We start from the raw sequence: 24,297 nt of genomic DNA on the forward strand, positions 1-24,297 counted from the left end.
AACTGCTAACATACATATGTAACCGTGAAATAACTTGAAGTTACTGTGATTTTTGTTTTCATTTTCGAAAAAACACTCCGGCCCAATAATTGTCAAAATAATATAAACTGTTTGGGGATGTCTCTAAAATCTTGAGAAGATTTCAAAACTCTCTGTCCATTTTGCACATTACTCATGGAGTCATAAACATGTTTTTCTTAATGGATCATTTAGGAACCTATAATTATCTAAGGCAGATATATAAGGCTAGATATAAGAAACATTTTTCACAGGCCTTTAAAAAATGTTTAGAGCTTTTAAACGTGAGGTTGTAAGGTCTAGTAGATTTTTGGCTGATAGTTATATGAAATTAATATAAACAAACTTTCTGGAGTTGCCTGCATAGTTCTGGATTCTGCATTTTTTTCTCCCAAGGGGCTTATCTTTGGATCTTCACTTGCCCTCTTGGACCCCAGAATGGTGGCAGCTGGGTATGTACTTTCCACATAGAAAACTGGAAAATTCTTCTCTGAATAATCTGACAAGCCAAAAGAGAAAAGACCTCAAAATACCAACATGGCGATTCCCTAACAATAAAACACACCAGATAATTCTACAGCAAATCCCACATTCAAAAAAAGCCATCCATGCGTTCTGAGCTTCCCAATAGCTCATTAGCGTGCCATTCTTCAACAGAAGCAGACAACCAAGAGTCAGCAGACATTTGAGGTGATTCTACCAATAGCTTTCCAATATGAGAGAGAACAAAGCAAACAAAGAAAAGTTGGAAGAAATAATCCATGAAAAGAGGAAATGTACAAATCTTCAAAAAGGCTGTTATTAATATTCTGAAAGAGACAAGAAGATGGGGTATACATGAAGTAAGAACAGGTGGCCATTTAAAAGAAAAAGAGCTCTTGGGAATTAAAAATTATCATAGCAGGAAAGGAACTCCAATAGAAAAATTTAAAGATCTCAAAAAATCTATCCCCCCCAATGAACTTTTTCTCAGGAGGCTACCTGATGAAGTTCTCCTAAAGTGGTAAGTGAATTCAAGAGAAAAACATGGGATCTAGGAAGCTGATGGTCTCACCCTGGAGAGAATGAAGGGATTCCCCAGGACAAGGGCAGAGAAGCTTGAGGGTGGCAGATGTGCCCAGATGCAGAGCATTCCCAGCCCACACTGGTACAAGCCAAAGACTCCAGTAGGAAAAGTGTCTGGGAATAAAATTTCCAGTACTGTGCTGGCTCCTGCTTGAAAACGCCAAGGGTCTTGAGAAATTTAGATGGAGGTAAAGCTGACATGTTCTGGAAAACTGTGCTACAAAACTCAAGTGGCTTTAAGGATGACAAAGATATTGATGAAACACATGCAGCTCTAATATGAGGTAACAGCGAACTTACTGCATGGTTATTGTGAGGATTTAATGACTTGATAAATGTAAAGCATTTAGAACATACTGAGAGTGACAAAGATATTAGTTGTCATCATCATCATCAGGCAGGTTATTAAACTCTACAGTTAGGCCTCCTGGAATACTGGCTCTACCACTAGTTGTTTATCTTGGGAAATTTATATAAACTCCTTAAGCCTCAGTGTCCTCATCTATAAAATGTACATAGCAATGATATCTACTTTATAGGCTAATTTTAGGGTTTGAATTAGATAAGACAATGTATATAAAGTACCTAGCAAATTAAACACTCTATGAATATTAGATATTGATAGCAATCATTTGTTTTCCATGGAAAATAACAATATTTTAAATTTTCGAGAAGAAAACTCTCCACCATTAGAGAACTATTCTTAGTTTTAAGATAGTTTTATATTGTTGCAACCATGGCATTTGTATTACTTTGTATTATTTTAAAAGTATTATGAACATTTGGTGTTTCTATAACATCTCGGTAATTATATTTTGCATCTGCCAAGCACATCATCAAAATGATTCGAAACAAGTCACCAAAACATTTGTGGGACATTCAGATTGTTTGTAGTTTGGCTCTCATCAAGAAGACAAAAGTGTACATCTTTGTCATTTTGGATTTTGGCTTCTCATATATTATTTCCCAAGACTCTCAGGAGATATGCAAACAAGACTGACGTGTAATGGTCTTCATGGCAAGGATCCCAGCTCCAAGCTACAAGAACATTGGCAAGCATTTCAACTCCCTCAACATCTCTGACTTCAGTCTTAAAATAAAAATGAAATGTTAACCGAATAGTTATAAATGATTTTGAATGTGGGTATTTTTCAAAACTGCTCTAGGAATTTATTTTTTTAATGTTTTTATTGGAGTGTAATTGCTTTACAATGGTGTCTTACTTTCTGCATTATAACAAAGTGAATCAGTTATACATATACATATATCCCCCTATCTCTTCCCTCTTGCGTCTCCCTCCCTCCCACTCTCCCGATCCCACCCTTCTAGCTGGTCAAAAAGCACCGAGCTGATCTCCCTGTGCTATGAGGCTGCTTCCCACTAGCTATCTATTTTACATTTGGTAGTGTATATATGTCCATGCCACTCTCTCACTTCGTCCCAGCTTACCCTTCCCCCTCCCCGCATCCTCAAGTCCATTCTCTACGTCTGCGTCTTTATTCCTGTCCTGCCCCTAGGTTCTTCATAACCATTTTTTTAGCAAGTTTTTTAAACTCCTTAATTGCCAGTCCCATCATCTGAAAAATAGGGTAAATATAGTAGTTCTTTTCTTACCTAGTGTAGTGAGAACTAAAGGAGAAAATGCAGGTAAAGCACATGGCAAACAAGCTGACACACGTTAGGCACAAAATTAACGTTTAATTGTAGCAGAAACAATAATGATAACAGTAGCTTCAGACAAAAGTTGAGGAGGAAGGTACATATACTGCAAAAGATAAGTGAAGGATTTCTTCCTGTTTTAAGATATCTGGGTGCTCTTTTATTTCTTCATTCGTGCGGTTTTCCATGAGTCGATTAAATGTAAATAAAACTGTATAAGTACTTCAATGTCAAATACTAGAGAAAACTTTACCATTGACCAACCTCCCATCATGAAAGTTTCTTTTTCCAGAAACTCTAGATGTCTGAATTTCCAATTTGAATAAAAACCCAATTTAAAAATTAAACCATTTCAAAAGTGATGAGGCTGGTGCTTAGAATGACTAAGTGTAATTGACACCGATATTTCTTCTCAGCGCTAACCCTTTGCTTCATTGAAGGAATTTACTCACATTTTCTAACATTCCTCACGTATCTGCCATGTCTCCATCCTCTCTCACTATATGCAACACACTGAAGAAAATCACCCTTAATAAGATTCTTGTTTTGGATGGAAAAATCTGTGATGGGTTTTTCCTATCGTTCAATTCCATGCTGACAAGTTTCTAAGTTACTCAAATTCTTGCATAACAATTATATAATATTCAAATATTTTAGTAAAAATTGTCCCATTAGGCAACATAAAATATTTGAGGCCAAGGCTCTGATAAAGTGTACTAGCTGTCTTTTATAAAAAGAAGTCAACCCCTTTTTTTTTTTACCGTATCCTAACATTTCAAAATAGCCTTAAATGCAATTTTACATAAATTTATAAAGAACATAATGTTGTAGAAACACAACCCTGCTAGGAATATAAAGACCTGGGTTCTAGGTTCAGCACTTCCACTTTCTAGATGTCCATCAGTGTCTTAAAATGTACCCAGGATTTGATTTAGTCAGATATGGTACGATGACAGACACAGTGGCAACTGCCTTGAAAGAAGAGTTTATTGTTCACAGTTCCCCCAAAAGAAGGGAGCATGCCACACCATGCAGGGCCATATGGGGAAGCCCAGGGTCAGTCAGGAGGCAGAAAGAGCTAAGGAAAAGCATGGGCCAGGGCCTTTATTGTGGATTTCAGGAAAAGGAACAGGCAAGGTGGGGTAGGCAGGCTAAGTGAGCTTCAGTGGGTTCTGGGCCATAGGGGTGGTCCCGGTTAACTGGTAACTGGCCCTGGGGTGATTTAGGGCAGGAGGATAGTGTCCCAGAATGTTGGCACCAACAAAAGGAGGTGGATGGGGGATATGGACTGAGATTGGTTGGCTTGCATATCAAAGATGTACTGAAGCAAGCTGTTTGCTATCTCTGGAAATTAGCTAACCCCGGGAGAGGCAGTCCCTCGCTGGGTCCACAAGGTCCCAAGATATCAAAGTATTCTAAAATATATTTTAAAAAAAGAAAAACATAATAAATACAATCAGTAAAAAATATTTAACCTCTCCAAACATCAGTCCCCTCAAAGTCAGAAAAATAGGGAAAATAATGCCTGCTTCTGCCTCACTCACTGTAATCAAATAGTAAATGGGATCTAGGCAGGATGCCACCAGCAACTTCTGCAACTACTCTACTACGTTACTCTCAAAACACTATTAAAGTACAGAATTTTATTTCTGAGGTTGAAATGTTAGGTTTGTGAAGGAGATATATCTAGAGCCTCAGAGAGGCTTGGTACATGGTAACTCAAATCATACCAGCTGGAGGGTAAGCTGTTACAGGAAATCACTGGTGCCCTGAGCACAAAGGATAGCTGCGGGCTGATGGTCTGCGACCATGGCAGTACTGGATCCACTCCAACAGTCCAGTCCACTATAGCCCATGTAGGGCTCAGCTACCATATTGGTAATCTCAGCACTACTGAGCAGTAACTGGATTCTGCTATGAATTAAATTACCTTGCTTTTGATGATTAGGAAAGGAGTCAAAAAGTAAATGGTTTACTATCCCCCATGAATGCTTTTGCCAATTTTCTACATAAACAGTTCATTTGATTCTTTGTTTAGTTTTGATTCTTTTTTCCCAAGTCTTGTTATTATTGACCTCTCCTTCTACAGAGTTTAAAACCAGACTCTATTCCTAAACTGGTAACTGACTACTTGTAAAAAAAATTAACATAGATCTACTTATAACCCATAAGTTGCCTTTATTTATTTATTTATTTTTGGCTGCATTGGGTCTTCGTTGCTGCATGCGGGCTTTCTCTAGTTGCGGCGAGCGGGGGCTACTCTTCATTGTGGTGTGCGGGCTTCTCATTGTGGTGGCTTCTCTTGTTGCGGAGCACGGGCTCGAGGTGCACGGGCTCAGTAGTTGTGGCATGCAGGCTCAGTAGCTGTGGCTCGTGGGCTCTAGAGCGCAGGCTCAGTAGTTGTGGTACACGGGCTTAGTTGCTCCGCGGCATGTGCGATCTTCCCGGACCAGGGCTTGAACCTATGTCTCTTGCATTGGCAGGCGGATTCTTAACCATTGCGCCACCAGGGAAGTCCCCACCATGAGTTGCCCTTTGAAAGAAATCAATAAGGCATTTGAATTGCTCCAAGATGGAAATTGGTATTTGTGTGTATGTGTGTTTGTGTAATGTGACATATCTTATGCATATGACTCTTACACCCAAGATTTTATGAGAAGTGAGAGGTCTCAGATCAAGTAGAAAAGAGGGTGGCTGTGGGAAACCGTTTAGAGAATGGCAATAAAAGAGCTTTAAGTCAGTTTTGAAGAGCCCTTTAAGCAGTCACTGTGTGACCCCAGATGGCTACCTTTGCCCATGTCATCACTGTCCTCATCTATAAAATGGGGATAATGATACCTCTTTTCTTGAGAAACAGGTATGAAGATCAAATGTGAAAATAAGAGGAAAGACCAATGAAAGAAAAAAATACTGCAAAATTATGTTATAATAAAATTTTCATTGTGATTTGTTTGAATACTGATATATATGACCAATAAATTAAATTTAATTGGGAATTAAATTAAATTATAGTACAACTTAATTAGCAACTGACTATAACACAATTTTGAAATGACCTAACTTCCTCCAGAAAATTATTTATTTACAAGGTGCAATTTGTGCTGCTTTTATGGGTTTATTTTCAATCAACAGTTTACTGTTTGGTATTTCAGAAATATTTCTCTTCAGCATACATTCATTAAACATTTAATAACAACATTGTGCTAGACACACTGGAAAAGCAGAGTTGAATGAAATCCAGAAGACTACAGATTCAAGGCACAGAGACCTCATTTCTGACTGGAAGACGGGAAGCCCTCGGGGAGCGGGTCAGCCCTAAGCTGAGCCTTGGGAGCTTATAGAACTACAACATGAACAACAGGGTAAAAGACACTGTAGAAATTGGAACTGTGTGTAAGAACCCATAAAAGAGAGAACAAAACTTGCATATGGTAAGCAGCAAACAATTCCATCTGCAAGGGCCAGATTGTGTTTGTGTAGAGTACTGAGTGAGTTTAAAGGTCTTGATTGCAAAATATTTTCTATGTAAACAAGTAAGAGTGCAAGAATTTTTACATCTAAAGAGAACTGGGTTTTCCTAGGATATTATCATGCATTTCCCGGGCCTCACTATATGATATTGCTATGCAGTCCCACCTAGTAGTGATTGACATAAATCAACAATAATTCTGGTTGAAATTATTAAAGTGCACTTTGTAGATTGACTGAAATCAGTCAAGCTACAAAACATCTCAAAAATACAGATGTTGGAGTGTTTGACCTTGAAGCCACTTTCTAGCTCTATGAGTCCGCCCATGCTTCTATGTATATGGAGTTCAGAGCTTATGAGACTATGGTTCTGGGTTCTGAAACAACGTGGCCCAAATACTTTTTATAGAACTCTGAAACTGACCCTTACGTAGCTCTCCTTTAAAAATCTTCAGCTAAATATTTCACTCCTATCTCCCAGCAGTATTTAAATAAATGTATCCTATTTTGTCACCAGCAGTAAGAGAGTACCAAAATCCATCCATCACTAGCCTAGAAAAACAATAGACAGTTCCCACATTATTGACTGTGGATTGAAGCTTCGCATTCATAGGAAAAGAAAAGCATGCTGAGAATTTAGAACTAAGATTCTTCTCCACTGAAGCATGAGGTTAACGCAATGTTTCGTACAATGGTGTATGCGAGAAAATCTAAACTGAAAATTAAATAACACATAGCTTTTCAAGCATTTTAAATTTAGTGTTCTCAAAATATTTAAAGACCATGGTCACCAAATCGTGGGTGAAAATGCAAAAGGTGAATCTAATTTCCTGAGGAGATGAGGTAGGCATTGATGCTAATTTGATGGAGAACATGCATTTATTGCTAAATGGCCACTTTTGCAGAGTTTACAAGCACATAAAAAGATCAGAAAAGTTGCCACTTCTGCTCTTCACATTTACTATGACTAACAGGTAATGACTATAAATAAGCCCCAGATATTAATTTAATACAGTCATCTTCCCTACCTTGAAACCTAATTTCAGAATTTGACCCTAGAAACAGACAGTTTTTTCCAACTTATTCAGAAAGTCCTCAAGCAATTTACATTACTGAATTGGAATATGAGGAAATGTTACTTCTCTTTAAATTTACTTTATTGGGATTGGCTTGATAATTATCTATGATTTAGCAACATTAGACTTTGGTACCAAAGGTTAAAATAAATAACATTATTCTTTGTAATATTAACAGTGTATGTAGTAATAGAACAAAACGGAGTGCAAAGAAACTGAGATGAACTTTCATGAGAAAAATAAAATGCAGACCAAGCTTCTGGGTTTTATACTCCTGGGATAGAATATTATTAACCCTTCCCAACCCCACTAACAAAAGCCATTTGCAGAAACCTTTCTGCAAAGGGACCTACTGAACTTAGCTTTGATAGGGTATGGGCAGATGTAATTTCTGAGGTCATTTGGCTGTCACCTTCATTTTATGGGGAAGAAAATCAAGACCCAGGTAAGCGCAGTGTAGTGACTTACCAGGATCACACAGCCAATTACCAGCTGAGTAAATTTTGTATTCTTACCACTCCTTTCTCTACATGAATCTTCCATGTTACTCTCACATCTTTCATTTCACTCCTCGCGCACAGTGCCTCAATTACACTGAGCTTCTTTCAGTCTTCTCCCAGTTCCTGCCCCTCAAACGATACCAGGCTCCCTTGTCTCTGAGCCTTCACACATGTAGTTCCTTGTTCTGAAACCCATCCATGCCCAAACCCCATCCCCACCAAACTCCATGTTCCTTAACTCCCAGCCTTTGTCCAAGTCACATTATAGCAGGGCCCTCAAGCTCCCAGAAATCTAGGTTACATATACTTCCTCTCTGTTCCTATTGCACCCTCTACTCCCCCCATTATAACATGTCAAACACTATACTGTAATTGTCTGATTAATTATTTGTTTGCACTATTAGACTGTGAACTCTTTGAATATCACATTCATCATCATTACCACAGCATCAAATGCAATGCCTGAAATATGGGATTGGCTCAGTAAAAAAAAGCTGTTTAAATAAATGAATAAATAAGAACATGTGTTAATGAGCCAAGGTACTACAAATGCATTTAGAACAATGGAATTCGAATACTGCACACATCCAGGGTACCTGCCACTATACAATGTATAATGCTTATTATTCTTCCTAACAGAGAACTGTTTTACAGCTATTGAAAGGGGTTGTGTAGTACCACAGGAGATGAGGGATGAAGCTAAGAAGCTGACATTTGAAGTGGAATACTATGATGATTTTCATGTAGCCATTCACAATTAGAAAACAGACGCTGTGGGAATCCTCCCTTTCCAATCATACCAGCTCACAGGCAGCTACAAGGTGATTAAACGTCATGGAGTGAACAGTAAAAAAATCAGATTTGTAGTTACTAGAGGTAGGGGTTGGGGGGGGGGGTGAGTTAGATGAAGGCAGTCAAAAGGTACAAACTTCCAGTTATAAGATAAATAAGTACTAGGGATATAATGCACACGTGATGAATATAATTAAAACTGCTGTACATTATATATGAAAGATGTTAAAAGAGTAAATCCTAGGTGGTGGAGTCAAGATGGCAGTGTGGGAAGACTCGGAGTTTGCATCTCCCCACGACTGGGGCTCCTGCAGGATGCCAATGGGGGACCTCAACGCCCAAGGAGACGGGAGGAACCCCAAAAGCAAACCGGTAGGATGTGTGGGGACTGAGTTGGGGAGAAGTAGAGGTGGAACAGGACTGGCACCCCTGAGGGGTGTGGCTGAGAGGGGTGAGGGGTTCCCATGCCTGGAGGGACGCTCGGGGGCTCGGATCGTGGGGTGTGTGCCCAGTGTATCCCCTGCCCAATCGGCCGGGGATGTCTGCGGGCTCTTGGGCAGGGTCCTACGCCCTCAGAGGCCTGTTCCGGGCCACACTGGTCTTGGGGGCATGGGAGGGAGGCTGGGGGAGAACAGGAGAGGCAGGCAGGAGGGTCCCTCCAGAACCAGAGGAGCAGGGGAAGGAGCAGAGGGCATTGGCACCACCCACTAGAGCTCGGGAAACCTACTGAGCTCCCAGGCCAGTTCCCCGCCCTCCAAAGCCCCCTCCAGGCTGCGTGGGTCCTGGGGGCATAGGAGGGAGGCTGGGGCGGGGGGGGGGGGGGCGGAGGGAGGGAGTACAAGAGGCAGGCAGGAGGGGCCCTCCAGGACCAGAGGAGCGGGAGAGGAGTGGAGGATATTTGCCTCACCCACTCGAGGCCCAGGAAAACTGCTGCGCTCCCTGGTGGGGTTCCCCCGTCCTCTGAGACCGGAGGTGGGAGACACGGCTGGGCCCCTTCTGTTCCATTGAGCCGAGGCCCCACACCCCACACCCCCAGGGCCTTTTCCAGCCCTGTGGGTCCTAAGCAGAGGCCCCACCCACCACCCAAACCCCACCCCTGCTTAGGTCCCACCCTCCACAGCCAAGGCCTTTCCACCTTTTTTTTTTTTCTCCTCTTTTATACTATTGTGGTTCTGTTTTACCTTCTGGTTGTTGTTTCATCTATATATATATATTTTCTTTCTAACATATCTGTTTGTTTCCTAGTCTAATTTTATTTTTTACTTTGTTATCGTTCTCCTCTTTTTTATTTTTTTTTGCCACGCTGTGCAGCTTGCGGGATCTTGGTTCACGAGCCGGGGGTCGGCTGAAGCTCCTGTGGTGGGAGCTCCGAGTCCGAACCACTGGACTAACAGAGAACCTCAGACTCCTGGAAATATTCATCGGAGTGAGGTCTCCCAGAGGTCCTCATCTCAGCACCAAGACCCAGCTCTACCCAACAGCCTACAAACTCCAGTGCTGGAAGCCTCAGGCCAAACAACCAGTGAGACAGGAACACAATTTTACTCATAAAAAAAAAAAAAAAATGGGATGACAAAAAACTATGCCACAGATGAAGGAGCAAGGTAAAAACCTACAAGACCAAATAAATGAAGAAGAAATAGGCAATCTACCTGAAAAAGAATTCAGAGTAATAATAGTAAAGGTGATCCAGAATCTTGAAAATAGAATGGAGGCACGGATTGAGAAAATACAAGAAATGTTTAACAAAGATCTAGAAGAACTAAAGAACAAACAAGCGGAGATGAACACCACAATAACTGAAATGAAAAATACACTAGAAGGAATCAATAACAGAAGAACTGAGGCAGAAGAACGAATAAGTGACCTGGAAGACAAAATGGTGGAAATAACTACTGCAGAGCAGAATAAAGAAAAAAGAATGAAAAGAATTAAGGACAGTCTCAGAGACCTCTGGGACAACACTAAATGCACCAACATTTGAATTATAGGGGCCCCAGAAGAAGAAGAGAAAAAGAATAAAATATTTGAAGAGATTATAGTCGAAAACTTCCCTAACATGGGAAAGGAAATAGTCAATCAAGTCCAGGAAGCACAGAGAGTCCCATACAGGATAAACCCTAGGAGAAACACACCAAGACACATATTAATCAAACTAACAAAAATTAAATTCAAAGAAAAAGTATAAAAAGCAGCAAGGGAAAAGCAGCAAATAACATACAAAGGAATCCCATGAGGTTATCAGCTGATTTTTCAGCAGAAACTCTGTAGGCCAGAAGGGAGTGGCAGATATACTTAAAGTGATGAAAGAGAAAAACCTACAACCAAGATTACTCTGCCCAGCAAGGATCTCATTCAGATTCCACGGAGATATCAAAAGCTTTTCAAACAAGCAAAAGCTAAGAGAATTCAGCACCACCAAACCAGCTTTACAACAAATGCTAAAGGAACTTCTCTAGGCAGGAAACACAAGAGAAGAAAAAAGACCCACAAAAACAAACCCAAAACAATTAAGAAAATGGTAATAGGAACATATATATTGGTAATAACCTTGAGTATAAATGGATTAAATGCCCCAACCAGAAGACAAAGACTGGCTGAATGGATACAAAAACAAGACCCCTTTATATGCTGTCTACAAGAGACCCACTTGAGATCTAGGGACACATGCAGACTGAAACTGAAGGGCTGGAAAAAGATATTACATGCAAATGGAAATCAAAAGAAAGCTGGAGAGCTTCCCTGGTGGCGCAGTGGTTGAGAGTCTGCCTGCTGATGCAGGGGACGCGGGTTCGTGCCCTGGTCCGGGAGGATTCCACGTGCCGCGGAGCGGCTGGGCCCGTGAGCCATGGCCACTGAGCCTGCGCGTCCGGAGCCTGTGCTCCGCAACGGGAGAGGCCACAACTGTGAGAGGCCCGCATACCGCAAAAAAGAAAAAAAAAAAAAAAAGAAAGCTGGAGTAACAATTCTCATATCAGATAAAATAGACTTTAAAGACTGTTACCAGAGATAAGGAAGGACACTACATAATGATCAAGGGATCAATCCAAGAAGAAGATATAACAATTATAAATGTTTATGTACCCAACATAGGAGCACCTCAATACATAAGGCAAATCCTAACAGCCATGAAAGGGGAAATCAACAGCAACACAATAATAGTAGGGGACTTTAACACCCCCCTTACATCAGTAGACAGATCATCCAAACAGAAAATAAATGAGGAAACACAAGGTTTAAATGACACAATAGACCAGAGAGATTTAATTGATATTTATAGAATATTCCACCTGAAAGTGGCAGAATACACTTTCTTCTCAACTGCACATGGAACATTCTCCAGGATAGATCACATCTTGGGTCACAAATCAAACCTTGGGAAATTTAAGAAAATTGAAATCGTATGAAGCATCTTTTCTGACCACAATGCTATGAGACTGGAAATCAATTACAGGGGAAAAAAACTGTAAAAACCACAAATACATGGAGGCTAAACAGTGCACTACTAAATAACCAAGAGATCACTGAAGAAATCAAAGAAGAAATTTAAAAATACATAGAAACACACACTTCCTCCGCCGGTGTTCAGGAGCCCAGACGTAGCATCTGAGTCACCCGGCACCTTCTGTTCGGTCAGGCGTGAGGGTCTCGCCATGGTGTGTCGTCTGTGCCGCTAGGCCCGTTGTATGCCTGTGCACTCGCCCAGCCAGCCGGCTGGCCTGCGGAGCTCCCACCCGTGTCCCCCGGCTGGTCCAGGGGGTCCAGGCACCGCCTCAACAGCGGCTCCGCGGGACGCGCAGACTGGACCACAGCCTGCACCCCTAGCTGACGGCGTCATGAGGCACCTGCCGTACTTCCGCCGCAGCCAGGTGGTGCGGGGCTTCGGTCGCGGCTCCAAGTAGCTGGGCATCCCTACAGCTAACTTTCCTGAACAAGTAGTAGATAATCTTCCAGCTGACGTATCCACTGGCATATATTATGGTTGGGCCAGTGTTGGAAGTGGAGACGTCCATAAGATGGTAGTGAGCATAGGATGGAACCCAAACTACAAGAATACAAAAGAGTCCATGGAAACTCATATCATGCATGCTTTCAAAGAGGACTTCTACGGGGAAATTCTCAACGTGGCCATCGTCGGCTACCTCAGACCAGAAAAGAACTTTTGATTCTTTAGAGTCACTTATTTCAGCAATTCAAGGTGATATTGAGGAAGCTAAGAAACGACTAGATTTACCAGAACATTTGAAGCTCAAAGAAGACAATTTCTTCCAGGTTCCTAAAAGCAAAATAATGAATGGCCACTGATGGAAAAGCATCATATTTATTCATTCACTGTTTTCTAATATTTTACTGCTTATAACTCTATAGTCTCATCTTGGTTATACTTTAAAAATCAAACATTTTCCTAAATTAAACTGTGAATTAATGTGAATTAAACAGTACAATGTAGTTACCATATTATGTTCCAACTGTTCAATTAAACCCATCATGTTACTAAAAAGGTTCTAAAGTACTAAAAGGTTACTAAAGTTACTAAACTAAGTTACTAAAAGGTTCTAAGTACTAAAAAGGTTCATTTTAAAAATCAAGATTCTTTTTTATGTAATATGTTAATTAAAATGTACCACTAGAAAGGTCTTAAGTGTTTTATAATGGAAATGAAATATATATAAATATGGGTAACAGGCAAGTCACTAGTTTGAGATGAGAACTATAATTCTCATGGTAAAATTCTAGCATGCATGTACCTGTATAGCATGCTCTGATAATCAGAAGGCTTATAAAAGTAACTATATTAAGCAGAGGGTTGACAGTTTATTACAAACCTAAGGGGAAAAATCCAGACTTCATATTTTTGATATTTTGTGCATTTATATATTATTATAGACATGAAGACTTGTGAAATTTCATTTTAGTCATTTCCTTTAAGGGCTCAAATCATTGTACTGTGTTCCATCTTTGTTACAGCTGCCTCAGTTCTAATTGGTCTAGACTCTCTCCCTATTATTTTTTTGTTTTTCTTTTAAAACAGTAAAATAAGTGTTTTTTGAATCTCTAGGTCTCATTTATGTGTTATATAACACTTCTCTCCTTTTAAGAGTAGATATTCTTCAACATTTTTCTTAACCTTTGTTTCCTGTAAACAACTGTCAGTGTCAGTTCTTCCATTTAGAATATCCAACTCTACATTTACAAAATGTAGAGTTTCATCTGCCATCTGTATCTGCCATCCCATCCCTTCACTATATGAACAGTGATTAAGCACATATCTCTTGCATTTTAGAAAAAACACCCAAAAGTTCATCTGTAGGTTTTCTCCAAGTTTAAACGAACACTTAGCATTTCATTTACATATACCAGTTTCTTAAACAACACAAAATACTTGTTTCCCCCCCCCAGGGAAACTATTTTAAGAGCCAGCTAAACTATGAAATACAAGGTTATTTGTTTTTAATGTGATTATATGTTCCTGAGCAAATGCAAACTGTTGTAGTTGTGTGTGCACAATGTAATTTAAGGCTAAAGAGTGCTATTTAGAAGATAATTTTAAAGATAACTTATTATAAAACCATTTTCCCCTAATCTGCATAAATGACAGAACTGATTTTAACAAAACTGTTTATATAATATTTAGAAGAACATCTAAAGCTAATGTTGGAGAAGGGAGAAGCAGGAATAAATTCACTTGGATTGTTTTGACTTTTTGGTGTATGAATTTATGGCAAACAATGTAGTATGTGTCTTTTTCATTTCTTCTTTATAGAAATACTTAGAAAATATAATTGAATGTTAGAAATCCTATACTTGAAAAAAGCCTAAATTATCAGTGGTTCTATGAAACAAAGTTAAAAACAAACATGGAAAGTGTAAAAAAGATTTGTGTTTGTTTGAGTAGCTTGTGACTGATTGTGTCCTCATTAAGTGTGAAAATTCTTTGATATTGTCACCTTACATTTTGTTAAATAACTATTGCTTTTGAAAAGCCTATTGTGTGTGGTTTAGGAGTTAGTTAATACTGTCTACATTTTTTAAAGTTTTATATTAAGTATTTATATATTATAAGAAATTGCAGTAGGGCCATTTTCCATTAGTCAGTGTTTTCAGGCCTTGAAAAAAATCTTGACCAAGTGAAAAAAAAAATACATAGAAACAAATGACAATGAAAACAGGATGATCCAAAACCTATGGGACATGGCAAAAGCAGTTCTAAGAGGGAAGTTTACAGCAATTCAATCTCACCTCAAGAAACAAGAAAAGTCTAAAATAAACAATCTAACCCTACACCTAAAGCAACTAGAGAAAGAAGAACAAAGAAAACCCAAAGTCAGCAGAAGCAAAGAAATCATAAAGATCAGAGCAGAAATAAATGAAATAGTGGCTGTATCAATTTACATTCCCACCAACAGTGCAAGAGGGTTCCCTTTTCTCCCCACTCTCTCCAGCATTTGTTGTTTGTAGATTTTCTGATGATGCCCATTCTAAGCAGTGTGAGGTGATACCTCATTGCAGTTTTGATTTGCATTTCTCTAATAATTAGTAAGTACTGGGTAGCTTTTCACATGCCTCTTGGACATCTGTATGTCTTCACTGGAGAAATGTCTATTTAGATCTTCCCCCCATTTTTGATTGGGTTGTTTGTTTTCTTAATATTGAGCTGCATGAGCTGTTTATATATTTTGGAGATTAATCCTTTCTTCATTGATTCATTTGCAAATATTTTCTCCCATTCTGAGGGTTGTCTTTTCGTCTTATTTATAGTTTCCTTTGCTGTACAAAAGCTTTTAAGTTTTATTAGGTCCCATTTGTTTATTTTTGTTTTTATATCCATTACTCTAGGAGGTGGGTCAAAAAGGATCTTGTGCTGATTTACGTCCAAGAGTGCTCTTCCTATGTTTTCCTCTAAGAGTTTTATAGTGTCTGGCCTTACATTTAGGTCTTTAATCCATTTTGAGTTTATTTTTGTGTGTGGTGTTAGGAAGTGTTCTAATTTCATTCTTTTACATGTAGCTGTCCAGTTTTCCCAGCACCACTTATTGAAAAGACTATCTTTTCTCCATTGTATACCCTTGTCTCCTTTGTCATAGATTAGTTGACAATAAGTGTGTGGGTTTATCTCTGGGCTTTCTATCCTGTTCCATTGATCTATGTTTCTCTTTTTGTGCCAGTACCATGTTGTCTTGATTACTGTAGATTTGTAGTATAGTCTGAAGTCAGGGAGTCTGATTCCTCCAGCTCCGTTTTTTTCCCTCAACATTGCTTTGGCAATTTGGGGTCTTTTGTGTCTACACAAATTTTAAGATTTTTTGTTCTAGTTCTGTAAAAAATGCCATTGGTAGTAGATAGGGATTGTACTGAATCTCTAGATTGCTTTGGGTAGTGTAGTCATTTTCACAGTATTGATGCTTCCAATCCAAGAACATGGTATATCTCTCCATCCATTTGTGTCATCTTTGATTTCTTTCATCAGTGTCTTATAGTTTTCTAAGTACAGGTCTTCTACCTCCTTAGTTAGGCTTATTCCTAGGTATTTTATTCTTTTTTTTTGCAATGGTAAATGGGACTGTTTCCTTAATTTCTCTTTCTGCTCTTTCATTGTAAGTGTATAGGAATGCAAGAGATTTCTGTGTATTAATTTTGTATCCTGCAACTTTACCAAATTCATTGATTAGCTCTACTAGAGGGAACCCTCTTACACTGTTGGTGGGAATGTAAATTGATACAGCCACTATGGAGAACAGTATGGAGGGTCCTTTAAAAACTAAAGATAGAATTACCATATGACCCAGCAATCCCACTACTGGGCATATACCCAGAGAAAACCATAATTCAAAAAGATACATGCATGACAATGTTCATTGTGGCACTGTTTACAATAGCCAGGTCATGGAAGCAACCTAAATGCCCATCGACAGACGAATGGATAAAGAAGATGTGGTACATATATACAATGGAATATTACTCAGCCATAAAAAGGAATGAAATTGGGTAATTTGTAGAGATGTGGATGGACCTAGAGACCATCATACAAAGTGAAGTAAGTCAGAAAAAGAAAAACAAATATCGTATATTAATGCATATATGTGGAATCTAGAAAAATGGTACAGATGAACCAATTTGCAGGGCAGAAATAGAGACACAGATGTAGAGAACAAACGTATGGACACCAAAGGGGAAAAGCGGGGGTGGTGGGACAGTGGGGGGATGTGCTGGAAGATTGGGATTGACATATATAGTCTAAGATGTAAAAAATACATAAATAATAAGAACCTGCTGTATAAAAAATAAAATAATATAAAATTCGAAATATAAGACCTATCTGATAAAGGACTTATCCAAAATATATAAAAACCTCTTAAATCTCAACAATAAGAAAATACTCTATTAAAAAGTGGGCCAAAGACTTAACAGACACCTCACCAAAGAAGAGATACAAATAGCAAATAAAGCTATAAAAATATGTTTGACATCACATGTCATTAGAGAATTGCAAATTAAAACAACGAGATGGCACTACACACCTACTAGAACAGCAAAAATCCTAAACACTCACACACCAAATGCTGGCAGGGATGTGGAGCAACAGGAACTCTCACTCATTGCTGTTAGGAAAGCAAAATGGTGCAGCCACTTTGGAAGTTATTTTTGTGATTTCTTAAAAAAACTAAACATACTCTTACTACATAATTCAGAAACTATGCTCCTTGGTACTTACCCAAAAGAACTGAAAACTGATCATACTTAATATCCATACAAAAACCTGCACATGAATGTTTATAACAGCTTTTTTCAAAACTGCCAAAACTTAGAAGCATCCAAGATGTCCTTCAGTAAGTGAATGGATACACAAAACTGTGGTACATACAAACAATGGAATATTATTCAATGCTGAAAAGAAATGAGCTTTCCAGCCATGAAAAGACATGGAGGAAATTTAAATGGATATTTCTAAGTGAAAGATGCCAATCTGAAAAGGCTACATACTGTATGATTCCAACTATATGACATTCAGGAAAAGACAAATCTATGGAAACAACAAAAGGAGCAGTGGTTACAAGGGGTTAATGGGGCAGGGGAGGGATAAATAGGCAGACTACAGAGGATTTTTAGAACAATGAATCTATTCTGTATGATATTACAATGGGTACATGTTATTATACATTTGTCAAGCCCACAGAATGTACAATGCCAAGAGTGGACCCTAATATAAATTAATGATTTGGGGTGATAATGATATGTCAATGTATGTTCATTGACTGTTACAAACGCACCACTGTAGTACAGATGCTCATAGTTGGGGAGGATGTACATGTGTGGGAATGGGCGTATATGAGAATTCACTGTACTTCCAAACAATTTTGCTGTGAACATAAAACTGCTATAAAAAATAAAGTTAATTTTGAAAAGTTTAAAAGAAGAAATAATGGAATAGAAAAGAAGAAAACATTAGCAAAGATCAATAAAACTAAAAGCTGCTTCTTTGAGAAAATAAACAAAAGTGATAAACCCTTAGCCAGACTCATCAAGAAAAAAAAGGAGAGGACACAAATCGATAAAATTAGAAATGAAAAAGGAGAAATCACAGCTGACACTGCAGAAATACAAAGGATTATAAGAGACTACTACAAAAAACTATATGCCAATAAAATGGACAACCATGAAGAAATGGACAAATTCTTGGAAAGGTACAGTTTTCCACAACTGAACCAGAAAGATTTAGAAAATATAAACAGACCTATCAAAAGGAATAAAATTCAAACTATAATTAAAAATCTTCCTACAAACAAAAGTCCAGGACCAGATGGCTTCACAGGCGAATTCTATCAAACATTTAGAGAAGAGCTAACACCCATCCTTCTCAAACTCTTCCAAAATATTGCAGAGGGAGGAACACTGCCAAATCCATTCTACGAAGCCACCATCACGCTGATACCAAAGCCAGAAGAAGATATCACAAAAAAGAAAATTATAGACCAATATCACTGATGAACATCGATGCAAAAATCCTGAACTAAATACTAGCAAACAGAATCCAACAACATATTAAACGGATAATACACCATGATCAAGTGGGATTTATTCCAGTAATGGAAGGATTCTTCAATATACGCAAATCAATCAATGTGATATACCATATTAACAAATTAAGGAATAAAAACCATATACCATCTCAATAGATGCAGAAAAAGCTTGTGACAAAATCCAACACCCATTTATGATAAAAACTCTCCAGAAAATGGGCACAGAGGGAACCTACCTCAACATAATAAAGGCCATATATGACAAACACACAGCAAACATCATACTCAATGGTGAAAAACTAAAAGCATTTCCACTAAGATCAGGAACACGACAAGGAGGTCCACTCTCACCACTATTATTCAACATAGTTTTGGAAGTCCTAGCCATGGCAATCAGAGAAGAAAAAGAAATAAAAGGAACACAAATTGGAAAAGAAGCAGTAAAACTGTCACTGTTTGCAGACAACATGAGACTATACATAGAATATCCTAAAGATGCCATCAGAAAACTACTAGAACTAATCAATGAATTTGGTAAGGTTGCAGGATACAAAATTAATGGACACAAATCTCTGGCATTCCTATACACTTACAACGAAAAATCAGAAAGAGAAATTAAGGAAACAATCCCATTTACCATCGCACAAAAAGAATAAAATATCTAGGAATAAACCTACCTAAAGAGGTAAAAGACCTGTAATTAGAAAACTATAAGACACTGATGAAAGAAATCAAAGATGACACAAACAGATGGAGAGATATACCATGTTCTTGGATTGGAAGCATCAATATTGTGAAAATGACTATACTACCCAAAGCAATCTACAGATTCAGTGTAATCTCTATCAAACTACCACTACCAATGGCATTCTTCACAGAATTAGAACAAAAAATTTTACACTTCGTATGGAAACACAAAAGACCCTGAATAGCCAAAGCAATCTTGAGGGAAAAAAACAGAGCTGGAGGAATCAGGCTCCCTGACTTCAAACTATATTACAAAGCTATAGTAATCAAGACAGTACCGTACTGCCACAAAAACAGAAATATAGACCAATAGTATAGAATAGAAAGCCCAGAGATAAATCCACGCACATATGGTCACCTAATTTACGACAAAGGAGGTAAGAACATACAGAGGAGAAAAGACAGCCTCTTCAATAAGTGGTGCTGGGAAAACTGGACAGCTACATGTAAAAGAATGAAACTAGAACATTCCCTAACACCATACACAAAAATAAACTCAAAATGGATTAAAGACCTAAATGTAAGGCCAGACACTATAAAACTCTTAGAGGAAAACATAGGAAAAACACTCTTTGACATAAAAAACAGCAAGATCTTTTTTGACTCACCTCTTACAGTAATGAAAAGAAAAAGAGAAAGAAACAAATTGGACCTAATTAAACTTCAAAGCTTTTGCACAGCAAAGGACACCATAAACAAGACAAAAAGACAACTCTCAGAATGGGAGAAAATATTGCAAATGAAGCAAATGAAAAAGGATTAATCTCCAAAATATACAAACAGTGCATGGAGCTCAATATTAAAAAACAAACAACCCAATCAAAAAATGGGGGGAAGATCTAAATACACATTTCTCCAAAGAAGACATACAGATGGCCAAAAAGCACATGAAAAGATGCTCAACATCACTAATTATTAGAGAAATACAAGTCCAAAGTACAATGAGGTATCACCTCACACTGGTCAGAATGGCCACCATCAAAAAATCTCGAAACAGTAAATGCTGGAGAGGGTGGGGTGAAAAGGGAACCCTCCTGCACTATTGGTGCGAATGTAAATTGATACCGCCACTATGGAGAACAGTATGGAGCTTCCTTAAAAAACTAAAAACAGGGCTTCCCTGGTGGCACAGTGGTTGAGACTCCGCCTGCCGATGCAGGGGACATGGGTTCGTGCCCCGGTCCGGGAAGATCCCACATGCCGCGGAGCGGGTAGGCCCGTGAGCCATGGCCGCTGAGCCTGCGCGTCTGGAGCCTGTGCTCCACAACGGGAGAGGCCACAACAGTGAGAGGCCCGTGTACCGCAAGAAAAACAAAACAAAAAACTAAAAACAGAACTACCATATGACCCAGTAATCCCACTACTGGGCATATACCCTGAGAAAACCGTAATTCAAAAAGAGACATGTACCACAATGTTCACTGCAGCACTATTTACAATAGCCAGGACATGGAAGCTACCTAAATGTCCATCAACAGATGAATGGATAAAGAAGATATGGCACATATATACAATGAACTATTACTCAGCCATAAAAAGAAACAAAACTGGGCTTCCCTGGTGGCGCAGTGGTTGAGAGTCCGCCTGCTGATGCCGGGGACACGTGTTCGTGCACCAGTCCGGGAAGATCCCACATGCTGCAGAGCGGCTGGGCCCGTGAGCCATGGCCGCTGAGCCTGCATGTCCGGAGCCTGTGTTCCGCAACGGGAGAGGCCACAACAGTGAGTAGCCCTCGTACCGCAAAAAAAAAAAACAAAAAAAGAAACAAAACTGAGTTATCTGTAGTGAGGTGGATGGACCTAGGGTCTGTCATACAGCATGAAGTAAGTCAGAAAGAGAAAAACAAATACCATATGCCAACACATATATATGGAATCTAAAAAAAAAAAAAAATGGTACTGATGAACCTAGTGGCAGGGCAGGAATAAAGATGTAGACATAGAGAATGGACTTGAGGACACGGCGGGGAGATGGGGACGCTGGGGCAAAGTGAGAGTAGCATCAACATATATATACTACCAAATATAAAATAGTTAGCTAGTGGGAAGCAGAAGCATAGCACAGGGAGATCACCTCCGTGTTTTGCGACAACCTAGATGGGTGGGATAGGGAAGATGGGAAGGAGGCTCAAGAGGGAAGGGATATGGGGATACATATATGCATATGGCTGATTCACTGTGTTGTACAACAGAAACTAACACAGTATTGCGAAGAAATTATACTCCAATAAAGATCTATTAAAAAAATAAAGAGTAAATCCTAAGAGTTCTCATCACAAGGAAAAAAATTTTTTCTATTTCTTTAATTTTGTATCTATATGAGATAATCTATGTTCACTAAACTTACTGTGGTAATCATTTCATGATGTATGTACGTCAAATCCTTATGCTTACACCTTAAACTTACACTGTATGTCAATTATACCTCAATAAAACTGGAAGAAAAGAAAAAGAAATGCAAAAAAAAAAAATTGAAGGAGTGAAGTGCACCCTGTAACTACGGATCCAAATGAGATGACTTCTAAGACTCATAAGCAGAGATGATTATTGTCTCTGCTTCCTATTACTAAAGTCAAATCCTATGATTGCCAGTTACCCACTGGACTTGATCCAGGGGACATTTTCTGGTGCCTATGAGGAAAGAGGGGAGATAAATGTAGACATAACAAATGGGGGCAGGTAGACAATTTTGTCCTTTAAAATACTCATGCTGTAATTATTTTGTCCTAGCCACATTTATGCAGGCAAGTCAGTCATTTCAGTGTTTGAATTTTTGTGTTTCAGCATCCACTGTGTCTTCTCATTTTGAGATCCCAGATGATGAAAATGGAGCATAAACATCCTCAGCAATGCTCCTTTCTGCTTTTTTCACTAATAAACCTACTGATTAAAGTTGACATTAATTTGTAGGGTTTTTTTGGTATGAGTTTAATCCATCTACATTACTTTTTTAATTGAAGTATAGTTGATTTACAATGCTGTGTTAATTTTAGGTATATAGCACAGTGATTCAGTTATACGTATGTATGTATACATCTATTTTTTTTCCCTTATAGGTTATTACAAAATATTGAGTAGACTTCCCTGTGCTATACAGTAGGCCCTTGTTGGTTATCTATTTTATATGTAGTCATGTGTATATGTTAATCCCAAACTCCTAATTTATCCCTCCCCACTTTCCCTTTTGGTAACCATAAGTTTGTTTTCTAAGCCTGTGGGTCTATTTCTGTTTTGTATATAAGTTCATTTGTAACTTTCTTTGAAGATTCCACATATAATGCATCTACATTATTTTGTTTGCTGATATTTTTATAATTATTTCTTATATTGTGTGGGGTTTGGGGGGGTTTGAATTTGTTTGTTTGCTTTCTGAAAGGTGGAGAGAAGAAAGCAGAAGGCTACAGACCTGGAGACCCAAGGAATGTATGGGTGTGAGTTACCTGGGTTTTCTGCATGCCTCATATATCTCAGACTTGGAGCTGAAGAAGCCAGAAACCTCAAAACAACAACAGGCACAGACAAAAAAATAAGGCCCCAACAAAAGCCTGCTCTCTCTAACCAGAGTTACAAAAGGGGCAGCCTAGTAAAACAGAAAACATTTAGATAATAGCTGCTCTACCCCCACCAAAACACAACAGAAAGAACTGTAGCCCCACCCACCAGCGTGCTGTCAGAGAAGGCAAAGGAAGGATCTGGGAATTTCAACCCCACCTGGCAGTAAGGAGCACCCACCCCATAGTGCGGGTGGGAAGCCTAGACTTCCATGCCCACCCAGCAATAATGAGGTACCCCTCCCCTCCTTCCTGAGGTGGTGTCAGAGGAGCCCTGGTGAAGAGTCAGAACTTTCACTACCGCCCAGCAATAATTAGGCTACCCTTACACACACACACACACACACACACACACACACGAACACGCGCACACACACTCACTCCCCATTGTGTCATAGGGGCCATGTGATAGCAGTAACAAGGCACTGCTATCCTTTCCAACTGAGGAGGTGTCAGTGGAAGCTGAACGGAGAGTTGGAATTCTCACCTCTGTCCAGAAGTATAAGGAGCAGTCTCCGCCTCAGGAGGTGATGATAGCTAGTGGGGAACCTGAATTCCACCACCACCACCCCCCCGACAGTAATGAGTCAGTCTCCCCCTCCCCTTCCCCTGCATAGCTACCATGGACCCCCTGCAGATTTCACCAGTTTTCACCCCAGATTTCACTCAGCAGCCTGAGTCCCTCCCTGCTCCTTCTCCTTCCTCCCTGCCAGAGCCCGGGATTGCACAGGCAGCCAGCCCCAGCCTCTGCACAAGTGCAAAGACACCAGCCTAGACCCCTGTGGCTGACCCCCACCACCGTGCACATGCTCGGGGCTAGTGCCTCCAGCTGTGCATCTGCATGCTGCCAGCCTGACTCCCACTTCCAGCCTCCACCGCCAAGTGCATACCCACGGCAAAACCCTGCAGCCTTGCGAATGCAGCCCCACAGCTGCTTGTGGGTCTTGATTTTGCCCCGTCTCCAGTCACTAGTCTGCACTGCTGGGCCTACCTGCAATGAGCCACTCCAGCTTTGCACCTGCACTCCACTGGCCCAAGCCTGTCCACTGCCATGTGCCAGTTGCAAGACCCTGCAACCACCGGAGTGTACACCAACAACAAGGGCGCCATAGCTGCTTGTCAGCCCCGACCTGACTGACTCCTGTCACCGGGCTGCACCACTGTGCTCACTTACAGCTAGCCAGTCTACCTGTACAACTGCATCCCACCAGCCTGACTTCTATCACCAGCCTCCACTGCTACACACATGCCCATGGCAAGACCCTATACCACAGGAGTTCTTGCCAACAGCCAGGGCCCCCAGAGCTGTAGGTGCACCCACAGCTGGCCCCAGCCTTTGCTACTAGCAATAGTCCTTGCCACTGCATGTGTCTGCAACCAGCCCCTGCCACTACACAGACACT

At 39.7% G+C, this 24,297-nt stretch overlaps 1 pseudogene across 1 annotated transcript; it reads left to right on the forward strand.

The window, feature by feature from the left end:
• The first annotated feature begins 12,414 nt into the window (after positions 1-12,414).
• LOC309960861 (riboflavin kinase-like) lies at positions 12,415-13,056 on the forward strand (annotated as a pseudogene). The gene has a single exon. The product of its transcript is annotated as a riboflavin kinase-like (transcript).
• Positions 13,057-24,297: the final 11,241 nt, after the last annotated feature.

The sequence above is a fragment of the Leucopleurus acutus genome, assembly GCF_964270905.1.
Source record: "Leucopleurus acutus genome assembly, chromosome: 4".
NCBI classification, from domain to species: Eukaryota; Metazoa; Chordata; class Mammalia; order Artiodactyla; family Delphinidae; genus Leucopleurus; species Leucopleurus acutus.